Below are 12,274 nucleotides of genomic sequence, written 5' to 3'. Positions count from 1 at the left end.
TGTAGAATGGTTGAGAATTTGAGGTAGGTCGTTTATATATAAATTAAAAAGAAGAGGCGATAATGTGCCTCCTTGAGGGACACCAGAAGAGATACTAAACAGGGAAGAATTGTGGTTATTAATTGTAACATAAAAACTTCTATTAGTTAAGTAATTAGAAAACCAGTTTGTAAAATTTTGAGTTAAACCAAAGTTAAATAATTTTTTAAGAAGTATAGAATGGTTCACAGTGTCAAAGGCCTTGGCTAAATCAAAATAACAGGCATCCACTTGCCCTCTGTTGGTAACCTCTCTGTGTATAGGATTTAAAAAAGTAAGCAAGTTAGTGGTGGTCGATAAACCTTTCCTAAAACCATGCTGACTGTTCGATAAACTGTTCTTAAGCTGGAAATTTAAAAATCTAAAAATTATTTTTTCAAATATTTTAGAAAAACCATTGAGTAGAGAAATAGGCCTATAATTGTTAACATTCTGTTTAGAGCCTTTTTTGTGGATAGGTATCACCTTAGCAGTTTTCCATTTCTCCGGGAAAACAGAGGATTGTAAACTAAAATTAAAAATATGCAGCAAAAGAGGGACTAATAATTCAGAACAGCCTTTTATAATAAAATTAGGTATGCCATCAGGACCAGTAGATTTGGATGATTTCAACGATTTTATGCCCCATAATACTAAACATTCTGAGATTGTGGGCACAGGAATAGATACTAAATGTATATTGTTTGTCACAGGTTGTTGGATACATGTAGAAGGTTCGTAGACACTGGAAAAATATTTAGCGTATCCATTGGCTAGTTCAGCGGGATCATTCGTGATAGTTCCATTAATTTTTAGAGAATGCTGTTCATAAAAACCATCTTTCATTAGTTTGACATATCGCCAAAATTTTTTAGGGTTAGTTTTAATATAATTATTGGTATTTCGAGTCCATTGAATTTTGTCTCTTTTTATTAAATATTTCACTAATTTACGATAATAAGAGAAAAGTGAATAGTAATACGTGTTGTTGTTTCTTTTATAAAGCTTATGGAAATGCTTCTTTGACTTTAATGCTTGAATTAACTCACTGGTAAACCAAATTGGAAATTTAGATGATTTTTTTGTTTGTCATTGGAATAAAGATATTCATATTTTCAACTACAATTGGTTAGTTGGTCAACAAGTTCATTTACATCCATAGAATTATAAAAATCTGACCAGTCATGATTTTTGATGGAATTGAAAAGACCGAGAAAATCACCTTTTTTATAGTTTCTAAACGTTGATGTAATGTTGGAACTGTTTATGAAGGACTCAATCTTGATGTTGATGTTTAATGCAGGATGATAAATATCTTCTTTGATAAGAACATCATAAGCCTTTGTCACTGAACACAGCTGTAGATTGGTTAAACACAAGTCTAAAAGATTTATATGAGTTTGAATATTGTTGCACTGTTTTAGACTATGTACAGATATAAAGTTAAGTAAATGGCGCACCTTAGTGTTAATGTTCATAGTCGCCTGATGGAAAGGGTTAAGATTAAGATTATTCCAATCTATACCCGGTACATTGAAATCACCGAGTATCAAAATGTCATCTTGAAATGAGGAGAGTTTATCTTCTAAAAATTCAAAATATATGCGGACAAACTCTGCCGTTAAATCTGGAGGTAAATAGATATTTCCAATAATTAAAGATTTGCTAGAAGATGATTTTATTTTAAGGGGATTGGTGCAGGACAAAAAACAGTCATTCGTCAGAATTTGTTGGAAATGAGCTTAAGCATTTCATAAATGCTTGTTTATTACTACTGTAAGGCCAGCCAGCACGTATATAAGCTAGCGGGTGAGATTTGGCAAGTTAGTGGCGAGAGAGCTTCTGTGAGAGGAGGTTGTCGAATGTTGCAGCTCTGAGGCCTGCCATCTAGCGGGAATCTTTCGAAGGTCTTCCACAATATCGCCTTTCTCTCTCTCCAACACGGAAGGAAAGCGAACCGCGATAACCAGCTCTTATCTTCGCTTCCCATCTCGCCCTATCCTTCATTCTCGGATCAGGTAGCCGCCCTTCCCCGTTTAGACTTTCGTTTTACTCCAGATTTTTGTACTATGGTAGAGTTGACTGTGCTTAATAACATACCGAAAGTTTACCGCTGTAGACCTTGTGCGTTATAACCGAAATTTTGCATTTAAGTCCTAGGTGACAGCAAATTAAAAACATTAAAATGCTACCCATTTATACAGTTTTTAATTTTGACTGTCCGTAAACTTACCAAAATAATCGAGAAACTGTAATTCACCCATTAATGTAAGAAAAAATTAAATTTTTAATATTTAAGATATTATATAAAGAGATTAATTCACGACATATTTTTTTAATCTTTGCCACCCAGATAAAAATACGATTTACACCGATTTGAAGAGCCCAATGCGATAAAATGTCTAAATAAATGTTTATAATTATACTTTTAGCTTTAAGGTAGTATATTTATAAAGAGTCTAGCATAATTAGTTGCCTCATTAAAGCTGCCCGAGCGTTGCAGTGTACTGCGGCCGTACTGATCTTTCACGGCCGGCGTGCTTTGAAACACGCTGCGTACTGCGACACTCAATAAACTTGGTCTTATTTAAGGATTACTTAAAATATATTTAATGCATATGATAGGGTGTATTCATGTTACATCTATTGAGATATACATATTCTTTTTTCTTATATGAATGATTTTTGATACAATAAAATTAACAATAGCTAAACAATTTCTGCTTGGAACTTGTAAATAAAAATTCTAGAGGACCTCTAGTTTTATATATGTGTGTTCGTATTTTGTTACAAACATTTTATTATTAAAAATTATTTTAATACCAAAAAATATAATTATTTTTTATTTCTAATACATTATATTATTTTCGATCAGAACTATGCAATATTTTAATGTAGCCTATATTATAAAAAATATATATTTAATTATATAAAATTAGTTTACTACATAACAATTGAAAAAAACGATACACCGTAAATTTACTTATTGAGTTTTGTCATTTTTATAACATAATTCGTATGATAATATTATTTTTTCCAGAAAATAAATAAAACATAAGTTGTGTTGTAAAATGTATTGATAGAATTACATATTTAGTATTTTTTTTCTAAGTTAATTTATTGGAGTGCTGCGCCTAGCTGACTTCGTTAAATTGCTAGTGGCAAAGAGCGGTGGTGGATGTTTTTGCAAGAGTTTGACCGTATTTTATGACCCTAGCTGTGAGAGGGTGTTCGTCCCAGAAATCTTAACGGTCAAGGAAAATAGCCTTTCTCTGTAGTCACGTACGGGTCTGCTACTCGCGCAATATCGTCAGTTTATCACTACTTTCTGGGAAGTTCTATTGTTGTTATTTATTTATAATTTAGAAATTAAAGAGTCGATCATACTAACATTTTTACCTAAGCAAATCGCATCCTGGAAGATTTTGATCTACGTTTGCAGCAAAAATCACTTGTAGTTAGGAAACTTTTATTATTTCAGAGTAAAATTCAGTCTGGAATTACCATACCTTCCTGGTAGTTTAGAACAGGTAACATTAAAGATGTAAACCAGTCTTCAAAAGCATGCCCATCAAACCAACCAGATTTAGTTCTATTGTATCGAGTACCCGAGGGTCCGTTTTCAGTCCAAGTTGTCCAAATCTTCTCCGCCTTATAGTTTACATAAGGTGGTGCTACATCCCCTGCTGCATTTCCACAAACAATTATAGATGTGCACGCTTTAGACAAATTTTGTATCCTCTCAGGCAGGAGCGCAACAACAGGGGGAGGCAAGGGTATTTTGCCCCCCCTCTAAAACCTTGAAGTGGGGGCAAACGGGGGCAAAGAAAGTGCTGTGTAATCAATTTTTAGATAATAAAACTGCTTAAATAGCACCATTTTCCACCTTGAAATACAAATTTTCCCGGGGGAGGACCCCTGGACCCCCCGCTTCAATACGGGGGATCGATGATTCTTTATAAAAAGTTATATTGCCCCCTCCTATGGAAATTTAATTGTTGCACCCCTGCTCTCAGGGTACTTAATTCCCCTCTTCGTGATGATTTTTCTGGTTCCAGAATTGTCTACAAGATTTGTTTCGTCGTAATTCCAAATATTCACTTTTGGAATTCCTATCAGCTCCTTTAACAAATTATCAAAAAACTTATTCACAACCTTTTCTTCTGTTGCTGCTCTAGAGTAAGAAATTTTTTTGCTGTTCTCTGAGTTAATATTGCTTTGTGCCGTCGCATGAACCCTTCCGCCCAATCATTTCCTGGTAAATTGTTTTAAAATCGTAGCTCCTTTCTTCCACAGCGGTCCAGGTAGGACTTGACAACACATCGAAGGTCAAACATATCCACAGGAAATCCATAGTTAGACACGGCTACAATGTGACTTACAAATTGCAACTACTCTTCATTTGTGAAAACAGGAGCTCGGTCGACAGCTTTAAAATGCTTTTCCTGGTTTTTTAGGTGCAAAGTGTTTTTTGGAATACCATATTTTGTTGAAGCTTTGCGAATCGACAATGTTTTGTTCCGTACAGCTTGCAAGGCTTCATTCAAGTTTTCCTCTGTGTAATTTTTATATGTCCGTGTACCAAGAGCACGTTCGGGATTTATTGGCATGGTTGGTCGCTTTATTCTGAAAAATATGAAGAAAAAATGCAGTAAAACATATTACGCCAACTTTGGGGCAACTTTGGGACAGTCCCAAAGTTACCCCACCAAGTGATGAAAATTTACTATTTTGAGGTTATAAAATAAAATGCAAGTATCAAAAACATTAGCATCACATTAAATGGATGTCAAGGCTTGTACTTCTTCAAATACATACCTGTCTTTCGTGAAGTATTTGCCGTTTTTAAAGTGCGTACGAAAGTTTACACAAAAACAAAAATATTAACAACATGTGGTTGAAAAAAAATCCACTGCCTCTATCCCACCAGTGCAACTACAGCTTCAAATAAATGCCATGAGATAGTAGCACATACCAGCGAATATAGAAGCGGTGATTGCGTACCACTTCTAAATACATTGCCTTGACAGGAAATCCTAAAGCCAGAAATTACTGTCCCAAATTTACACCCCCAGTCCCAAAGTTACCCCGGTTTACGGTACTGATTTCGAGTTGTGTTGAGGTTTCACATGCCGCTTCGTGTACACCTGCTCTGGTAACAATGACTCATCACAACCGGTGCCGTCTGTACGAGCGTCTTCACAAGTTATCCTGAAATATGTTCTTAAATATTAATTCAAGTGAATTCTTAAAATCCTACACGCCTTATCTTAAGTGTCGTAAATGAATCGTTATATTTTGTAAATCCATATAATATAGTAGCCAACATGGCGCGAAGCGATGGACGCGATACGAATAATATTTTTTTTTACCAACCACTACATCAGTAAATATTTGTGGTTTCCATTCGCTATGAATTCAAGCATGTAACATTTGTACTGCTTCTTCAATTCGGCTACAGTTAAATGGGAGGATCTGAATCACTGAAAACTCCTCAACAAAATCAACGATGAATCACAGGCATTACAACAAACAGTTGTCACAAGTCAAGTAGCCAATGAGCAAGTGACATTTTTCGAGTCCGTAGAGGATTGTTGAGACTATCGTACAGGTCATTGGCAACGCGCCCTTACGCGCATGGTTAATACCCGCATGAGTAGAGTGTAAAGGCGTAAGCATGAGACACATCTAGGTCCTCATCTAACCGCGCACACTTACATTTAACTCAGGATAGGGTGAAAAATGTTTACTAATTTTGCAGTCCTAACAGTCACCAACGAAACGCCAGCAAAATAAATAAATAAGGCCACGAATATTGTTCGTGAATGAAGGCGAAGCTGATACTTTGGAAACGTTACCAGCAGATATTAAATAATGTTTAACTATTATTTACGTAGCTTACTTCTTAAAACTGCATTCATGTAAACTGATTTTGTGTGAGACTATGTTGAGTGTTTTCTGCTACACTTATTTTTCTGAAAAAAAGTCTATTGTGGCTTAATAAACTTTTTAACATTGATGCCTGTCATAAAAAAATTCAAACGTAATTATACGGATACATGTTGAGTATAGTTTATGAATGGTTCACGCATTGCTGAAAAAAAAAGCATGTTTACAATTTTACACATCTGTTTGTTGTCGCATCGCGTCCATCGCGTTGTACATACGCAACTCTGAAAAATAAATGTATGTTAAAAAAGCTTTAATAAAATAATCTCGTATCTTTCTTTATTCTTTTTTTTAAGCGCTCTAATGGCTTTCAATAGTTTTGTTCTTTTGTGTACTCTGCTTGGTGGAGGTTTCTTCGGCATTTTATTCCTGAATAAATCTCACGCTTACAACAAAAAACATCTGGCTAAATCACTGTGCTAAATAATAACAGGGAATAACCATTCAATTATACGCCGAGATAGACCAAACACGTTCTCTTATCTACTGAAAATGAATACGTTGACCTTCATATCAGTTTCGCGCGAAATCCCGTCTCCCCTTCGTAAACAGCAGACAGCTGTGGCTGGGTGGGAACGAGAGAAAACACTGGCTGCAAACAGTTGGGGAAACTGTCGCAAGGTGTCACTACTGTCCAGCGCGCTCCATAATTTCTTTTATCCGAGCTTGCACGCTGCTCAAACTTCTACAGCTACATTTTTACTTTAGGTCCGACTGCAATAAGCTAAAGACTAAAATAAAGTCAATCATTCAGCCGACAGATATGTTGGCGTTTGAATTACAAATGAAAACTTGAATGTTATTAAATTCGCAAATGAATATCACGCAATTTCGTAGCAGCTCATTTATTAAAATTCAAATTGTAAATACGTTAAATTAATAATGATTACAGATAAAATAATGGTCACAGTCATATCTCCCGTGTCTGAAAATTTATCTGCGAAAGTTTTACCACTGAATTATTTATAGTTTATTAATAAAGCTTGAATTAAAAAAATTCCCGAAAATCAGCAATAACTTAATTAAAATAAAAAAATAAATAAATAAATTTTACACCAGAATGGTTCAAATCTTCTCTAGCAGCTGAATCATCAACGAATATATTGTTTTTTTTAATACGATGCTGGTGCACCAATCCCCTTAAACCAAACTGATTCAACACCAGGAAAGTCAAAAACAACGTACAGTTGAACAGAAATAAATTTCGACTTCTTAACAGCAGATAAAACACCACCGCCTCTTGATTTATTGGTTTGTTCAGCATTTCTGTCATTTCTAAAGACATGGTATTGGTCTGTGAAATAGTGTGACGTAATGCTATTTGCATTAAGCCAAGTCTCAGTTAGGCAAATAATATCGAAATGTGAGCTAACAATATTATCATAGAACTCAACAGACTTAGTCCTTAATCCTCTGACATTCTGATAGTAGATATCAAACTTCTTAATGTTTGACGTTAGGACGTGAGATTAAAGTGCTCCTCCGGACACCAAGGATGCTGACGCACATACATTGGTTGATGCACGGCTAGGAGTGGGCCGTGGCTGAACGTTCGGGTCATCGTTAATTGTATCGTTATTTAGAATCTGTTCCTGGTGTAGTTTGCCGTAAAAGGGGCTTATCATACAGCCACTAGGCCAAAAAACAATGTTGTTTATCCTGTTGAAATCATTTTCAAGTACTGAAACATGGAATGATGCATAAGAATTATATTTGGTTCTCAGTTTAGTCACCTTGATTTGCGATAAATTTAATTCATTTGAGATATAGTCAATGATTTCTTTTTCCTGTACTTGAGGATCAAACCTGGTAACAAAAAGAGCCTTTGTTTTTAAGTAAGGTGGTTTTGAAATAGTTTTCAAAGATGTTGTGTTCCTGATGCCCACTTTCATTTGAGATTTTTTCTTTTCAGGTTCACGTTTCAATTCGTTGGTTGCAGTGATTCTTTTACTGGGTGCACGTTGCACCAGTGTAAAGTTGTCATTGTCAGCATGCTGCGTCATGCAGACTGAGCTCTTGACAGCGCGCGAGTAACGCTGAGTAGAAAGTAGGTCATCTGCAGGTGTGACGTCACGAACCAGCAATGGACACGAACGCATCAGTAGCCTTGTTACTAGCAGGATTCGATAGTACCTGATTGTATGAAATACCCTGATTATTTTTTACGTTTAGACTTTGCCGAAGATGAATCAGTTCTTGCTTAATTTCATGGGTTTCATTCCGTGCGTCAAGAAGAAGTGTTTTTAACACTTGATTTTCACTACTCAGCTCATCTACTTTAACACAAACGGACTTTATCAATTTGAATAGTTCTTCCATGTTCATAACTTCAAGCTTTGTATTATCTGGCTTCAGGACTGCTGACGGTGGATGCTGATCCAGACATCCAGAAGTAAACGAAGGCCGATTTTTGGTCGGAGATCTTATCATGTTCATGTGGTCAGCAGGAATTAAATCGGTAGCTGAAGCATCACTGAAAGATAATCCAAACCCCGGGAATTCGGGTTGATCTAGGAAAGACGACTCAATATTGATAACACATTTACATACACAACTATAAACACGGAGCGCGCGCACAAACACGACCGGTCTGCGTGAACACACGGCCGCAACTGTGAAAGGGTAATGTGTTCATTAATTGATACTAAGAATGCAATCAGATAATTTCTCTTTTGTAGCATGGCCTCAACCACTCTCCTGTTCGATATGTATTATGAGTGCAAAGACATGTCCTACTTACTAGTAGCTCATCCAGTTCCATCACCACCAGCCTCAAGACTAGACATGGGTGTCCTTTGTAACCAACTGACCATCATTTAAATAGCTAATTTTGTCCAAAAACAATTGCATTAGTCTCTGCGGCTAGTCATCTAGCTGGTTAAAAAAAACATTCATTTAATTAAAGCTTGTTATCCTTCAAAATCTGTTGTACTTAACTTTTAGTACAATCAGATTAGACATCGAATGATGCATCAAATCAGTTGTTTTTTTGCGTTTTTGATTTGTTGTTTATGGTGCAAAGGGAATTTTAAATCAAATTTCTCAACCTCGGCGTTGTCAAATATTAAGAAAACCTGGAATTGTTCTACCTTTTTTTCCCTTCAGTTTTTGTTGATTTTAACCCCGAAGGACTGGTGTTTCGGCAACACCATTCCATTCACTTTTGAAGCAGATTATATTTTCAACAATTTGAGAGAAGAATGGTTATTGCAGGACCAATAGTTTCTGACATACAGCTTATCAAATTTTAGCCTATTTTTAGATTTACAGGTATTTTAGCAAAATTTCATTATTTTTATTACCATTTATGTTTCTGAAGGCCTATTTTATTGTTCAAAAAACCCTCCTACCCTCTCAGTGGACTCTACTGGGGTCTCAGGGGATCCCAAAGTGACACTCTCCCCTTCCTTCAAGCCACTTAAGCAAAAATTGAGATATTTGTATTTTTATTTATAGTTATGGGAATGTAAAAAAATCAATACTGACAATTAATTACGATGTCTTTTGATTCTTGAACTTATCATTATTATATATAACAAGTGATACTGAAGTGAAATATGTAGATGAAAATTATCTGAAAATCTAACATATTTAGTGTCTGAAAATTCAACATATTTAATTAAATTGGAGGATGTATTGGTTATTTTAATCAAATATTGCTCTCTTGGATGGGCCTGGTTGGTCAAAGACATCATATCTGAGATTACAAGAGGGTTTTCAAGAATGTCCGAGAAAGGCGTCCACAATCCTTCATTTAGTTTGTCTTTGTCTGTCAGATCATCTGAGATGGATTGAGTAATTCACGCCAAATGGGAGCTCAGGGACATTGTCATATGAGGTTCCCTCGCAGTGGCTGCAAACTATGGAGCACTTGAGCGCAGCCTTCCTGCAGCTGCAGGCACTGCCACAGCCTTTCTGCAGCCACAAGAGATGAGCTCCAAGATATGTTGAGGTGCCGCATCTCTTGTCATAATCTTGGGGCTGAGACCTTGGAAAGTGTGCAACCACCACCAGTCAAGAGGCTCTTTGTCAACTCCTAACCACTTCTGGATACAATCATTAATTGGGTACCAAAGTAATCAAAGAGCAAATATGCAGGCAGCTGAATGGTATTTAAAGAGTATTGTATCTCATTATAGGTGCGCAGGGAGTGAAATCTGATCGAATTTTGGTTGGGAGGCAATCTTGTTATATTGAAGTTTGTTTTCCCCGCACCTTATGCGAAAAAAATTTGTATCTTACGCTGCCCAGGTTATGTATGAGTTTTGTACTATAAAGGTAATTTCTACACTTTATAGAAATCGGTTTATTTATTTTATTCACGCTTAACATTTTCATCAGTTTAAATTATGGTTCGCTTATTCTATGCAATTGTGTGTGATTTTAAAAGTATTTTACTTTGTATATGAATATGATTATGATTTTATCTTTGGTCATAAACCTTAAATTTTATTTTAATTCATTTTTTCTCTCTGCATTTGTAAAGAATAGGAGTTTTGATTACTTAATTTCTGGACAAACAGTTCATGTTTTGTCAAAATTTAGAGAATCGCGTTGTTATTAACAAGATAGAGAAAAAAGGTTTCTTTTAGAATGTTCGTCAGTAAGCACGTTTTTAAGTTAAGCTGGACTCCCAATCATCCGTTTCATCCGTCCGTCGCCCGTCCGTCCGTCAATCACGTGACCTGCAGCCAATCAGATGGCCCGAAAAATTCCATCCGTCCGTCCGTCAAAACCTTGCCAAGCTTTAGCTTTTGACGGACCAACGGATGGTCCACCGCCTTGTTAAGTCGATCGTCTTCAATACGACTTTCCGAAAATAGTGTTCGATTTTTTTAATTTGCAATATATAGAAGGATGTGTCGTATTGACCGATTATTATTGTCATAATAACGGTAAAGATTGCTTATGAGAATGAGCTGTTCGGAAGAAATGCTGATAAATTACGTCCGGGAAAGGGAGCATTTGTATAATATATATAGCAAAGACTATCGGGATAAGCAACTGAGGGGAAAAGCCTGGATAGAAATAGTTTCTTTCTGTTTCCTTTGACGCAGTAATAAAAGAAGCATAATTTTATTTATTGCTGACATGACTAATGTTATTTTTAATCCACTTGTCAAAGCACGGTTCCCGCCTGTCAACTTATCACATTCATAAAAACAAAAGTTAATTATCCCAAGTAAATTATTTTCACCAATTGGGAAAGTATGTGGCGGAAAGTTGTAGCACTGATATTTTAGAATAGTGACGACGGACGGATGGCGGATGGTTGAGAGTCGGTAATAATTGCCGAGAGAAATAACGGACCGAAATTGACGGACGGACGGGTGACGAACGGATGAAACGGATGATTGGGAGTCCAGCTTTAGATTCTCCAAATATCTACTACAAGAAATATGACGATATTAAATATTTCAAGCTGCATTGCTGAAAATTAAAGATTTATTGATATTTGCAAGAAATTAAGTGGATTTATATAAACTTATTTACGAAGAATTACCAGTTATTATCAACGAGTCCTGAACCATTAGCGGCGGATATCGACGTGTAGAAAAGAACTTACCAGGAATATATAATTTTGAGGATAATCTAAAATTGACCTGCGAAAGAATAACCGGCGAATCCAATGAAGGTTTGATGTCTGAGTCTACTTCTGTCTTGTCCAACAACGACTGACTGAAGGAAGGTGTGGAAGAACGTTTCAACTCGACGATGGAGTATCCAGAGAAGGACGATCCGTGAGCCAGTCTGACGACCAGCCCCAGGAGACCGTTCGAGAGGAGTGCCCGAAGGACTGTTTCTACCAGTAACGAGAGTGATGGAGGTCGCTGTTCGTTGATCGCGCCGTGCAGTGGTCACCGAGTATTGCCTGTTTTCCCTGGTGTGGTTTGCTGAAACCGAGGTTGGTTTGTCCCAGTCCCGTCCCGTCGCTGTATAAACTTTCGTCGTTACGTTCAAGAATTCTATCCACGTTAATAAACAATTATTGTGGGGTGTAAAAAATTACCCTGTGCGGGGGCAAACAGCCCACGTCCATCTCTACCTGCACCGCCAGTTACAAGCATTATTTTTCAACCCCGCTAACCTTGACTTCGCCAAGGTCACTTGCGTAAACGCAGTAGAGACGCAAAACTAAATTACAAGTTTGATTGGGTGTGCAGTAGGTTATTGCAGCGTTCAAAACAATTACATTATATACAAACATTTAAATTTATTCCCGATAAATTAGAATACATGAACTACAGACAAGTAAAAAAAAATATGTGAAAAACGACATATAATTTACAAATGCTATACGTGACGC

Source organism: Bacillus rossius, chromosome 1 (assembly GCF_032445375.1).
Source record: "Bacillus rossius redtenbacheri isolate Brsri chromosome 1, Brsri_v3, whole genome shotgun sequence".
Taxonomy (NCBI): Eukaryota; Metazoa; Arthropoda; class Insecta; order Phasmatodea; family Bacillidae; genus Bacillus; species Bacillus rossius.
This window is presented reverse-complemented; position numbering follows the sequence as displayed.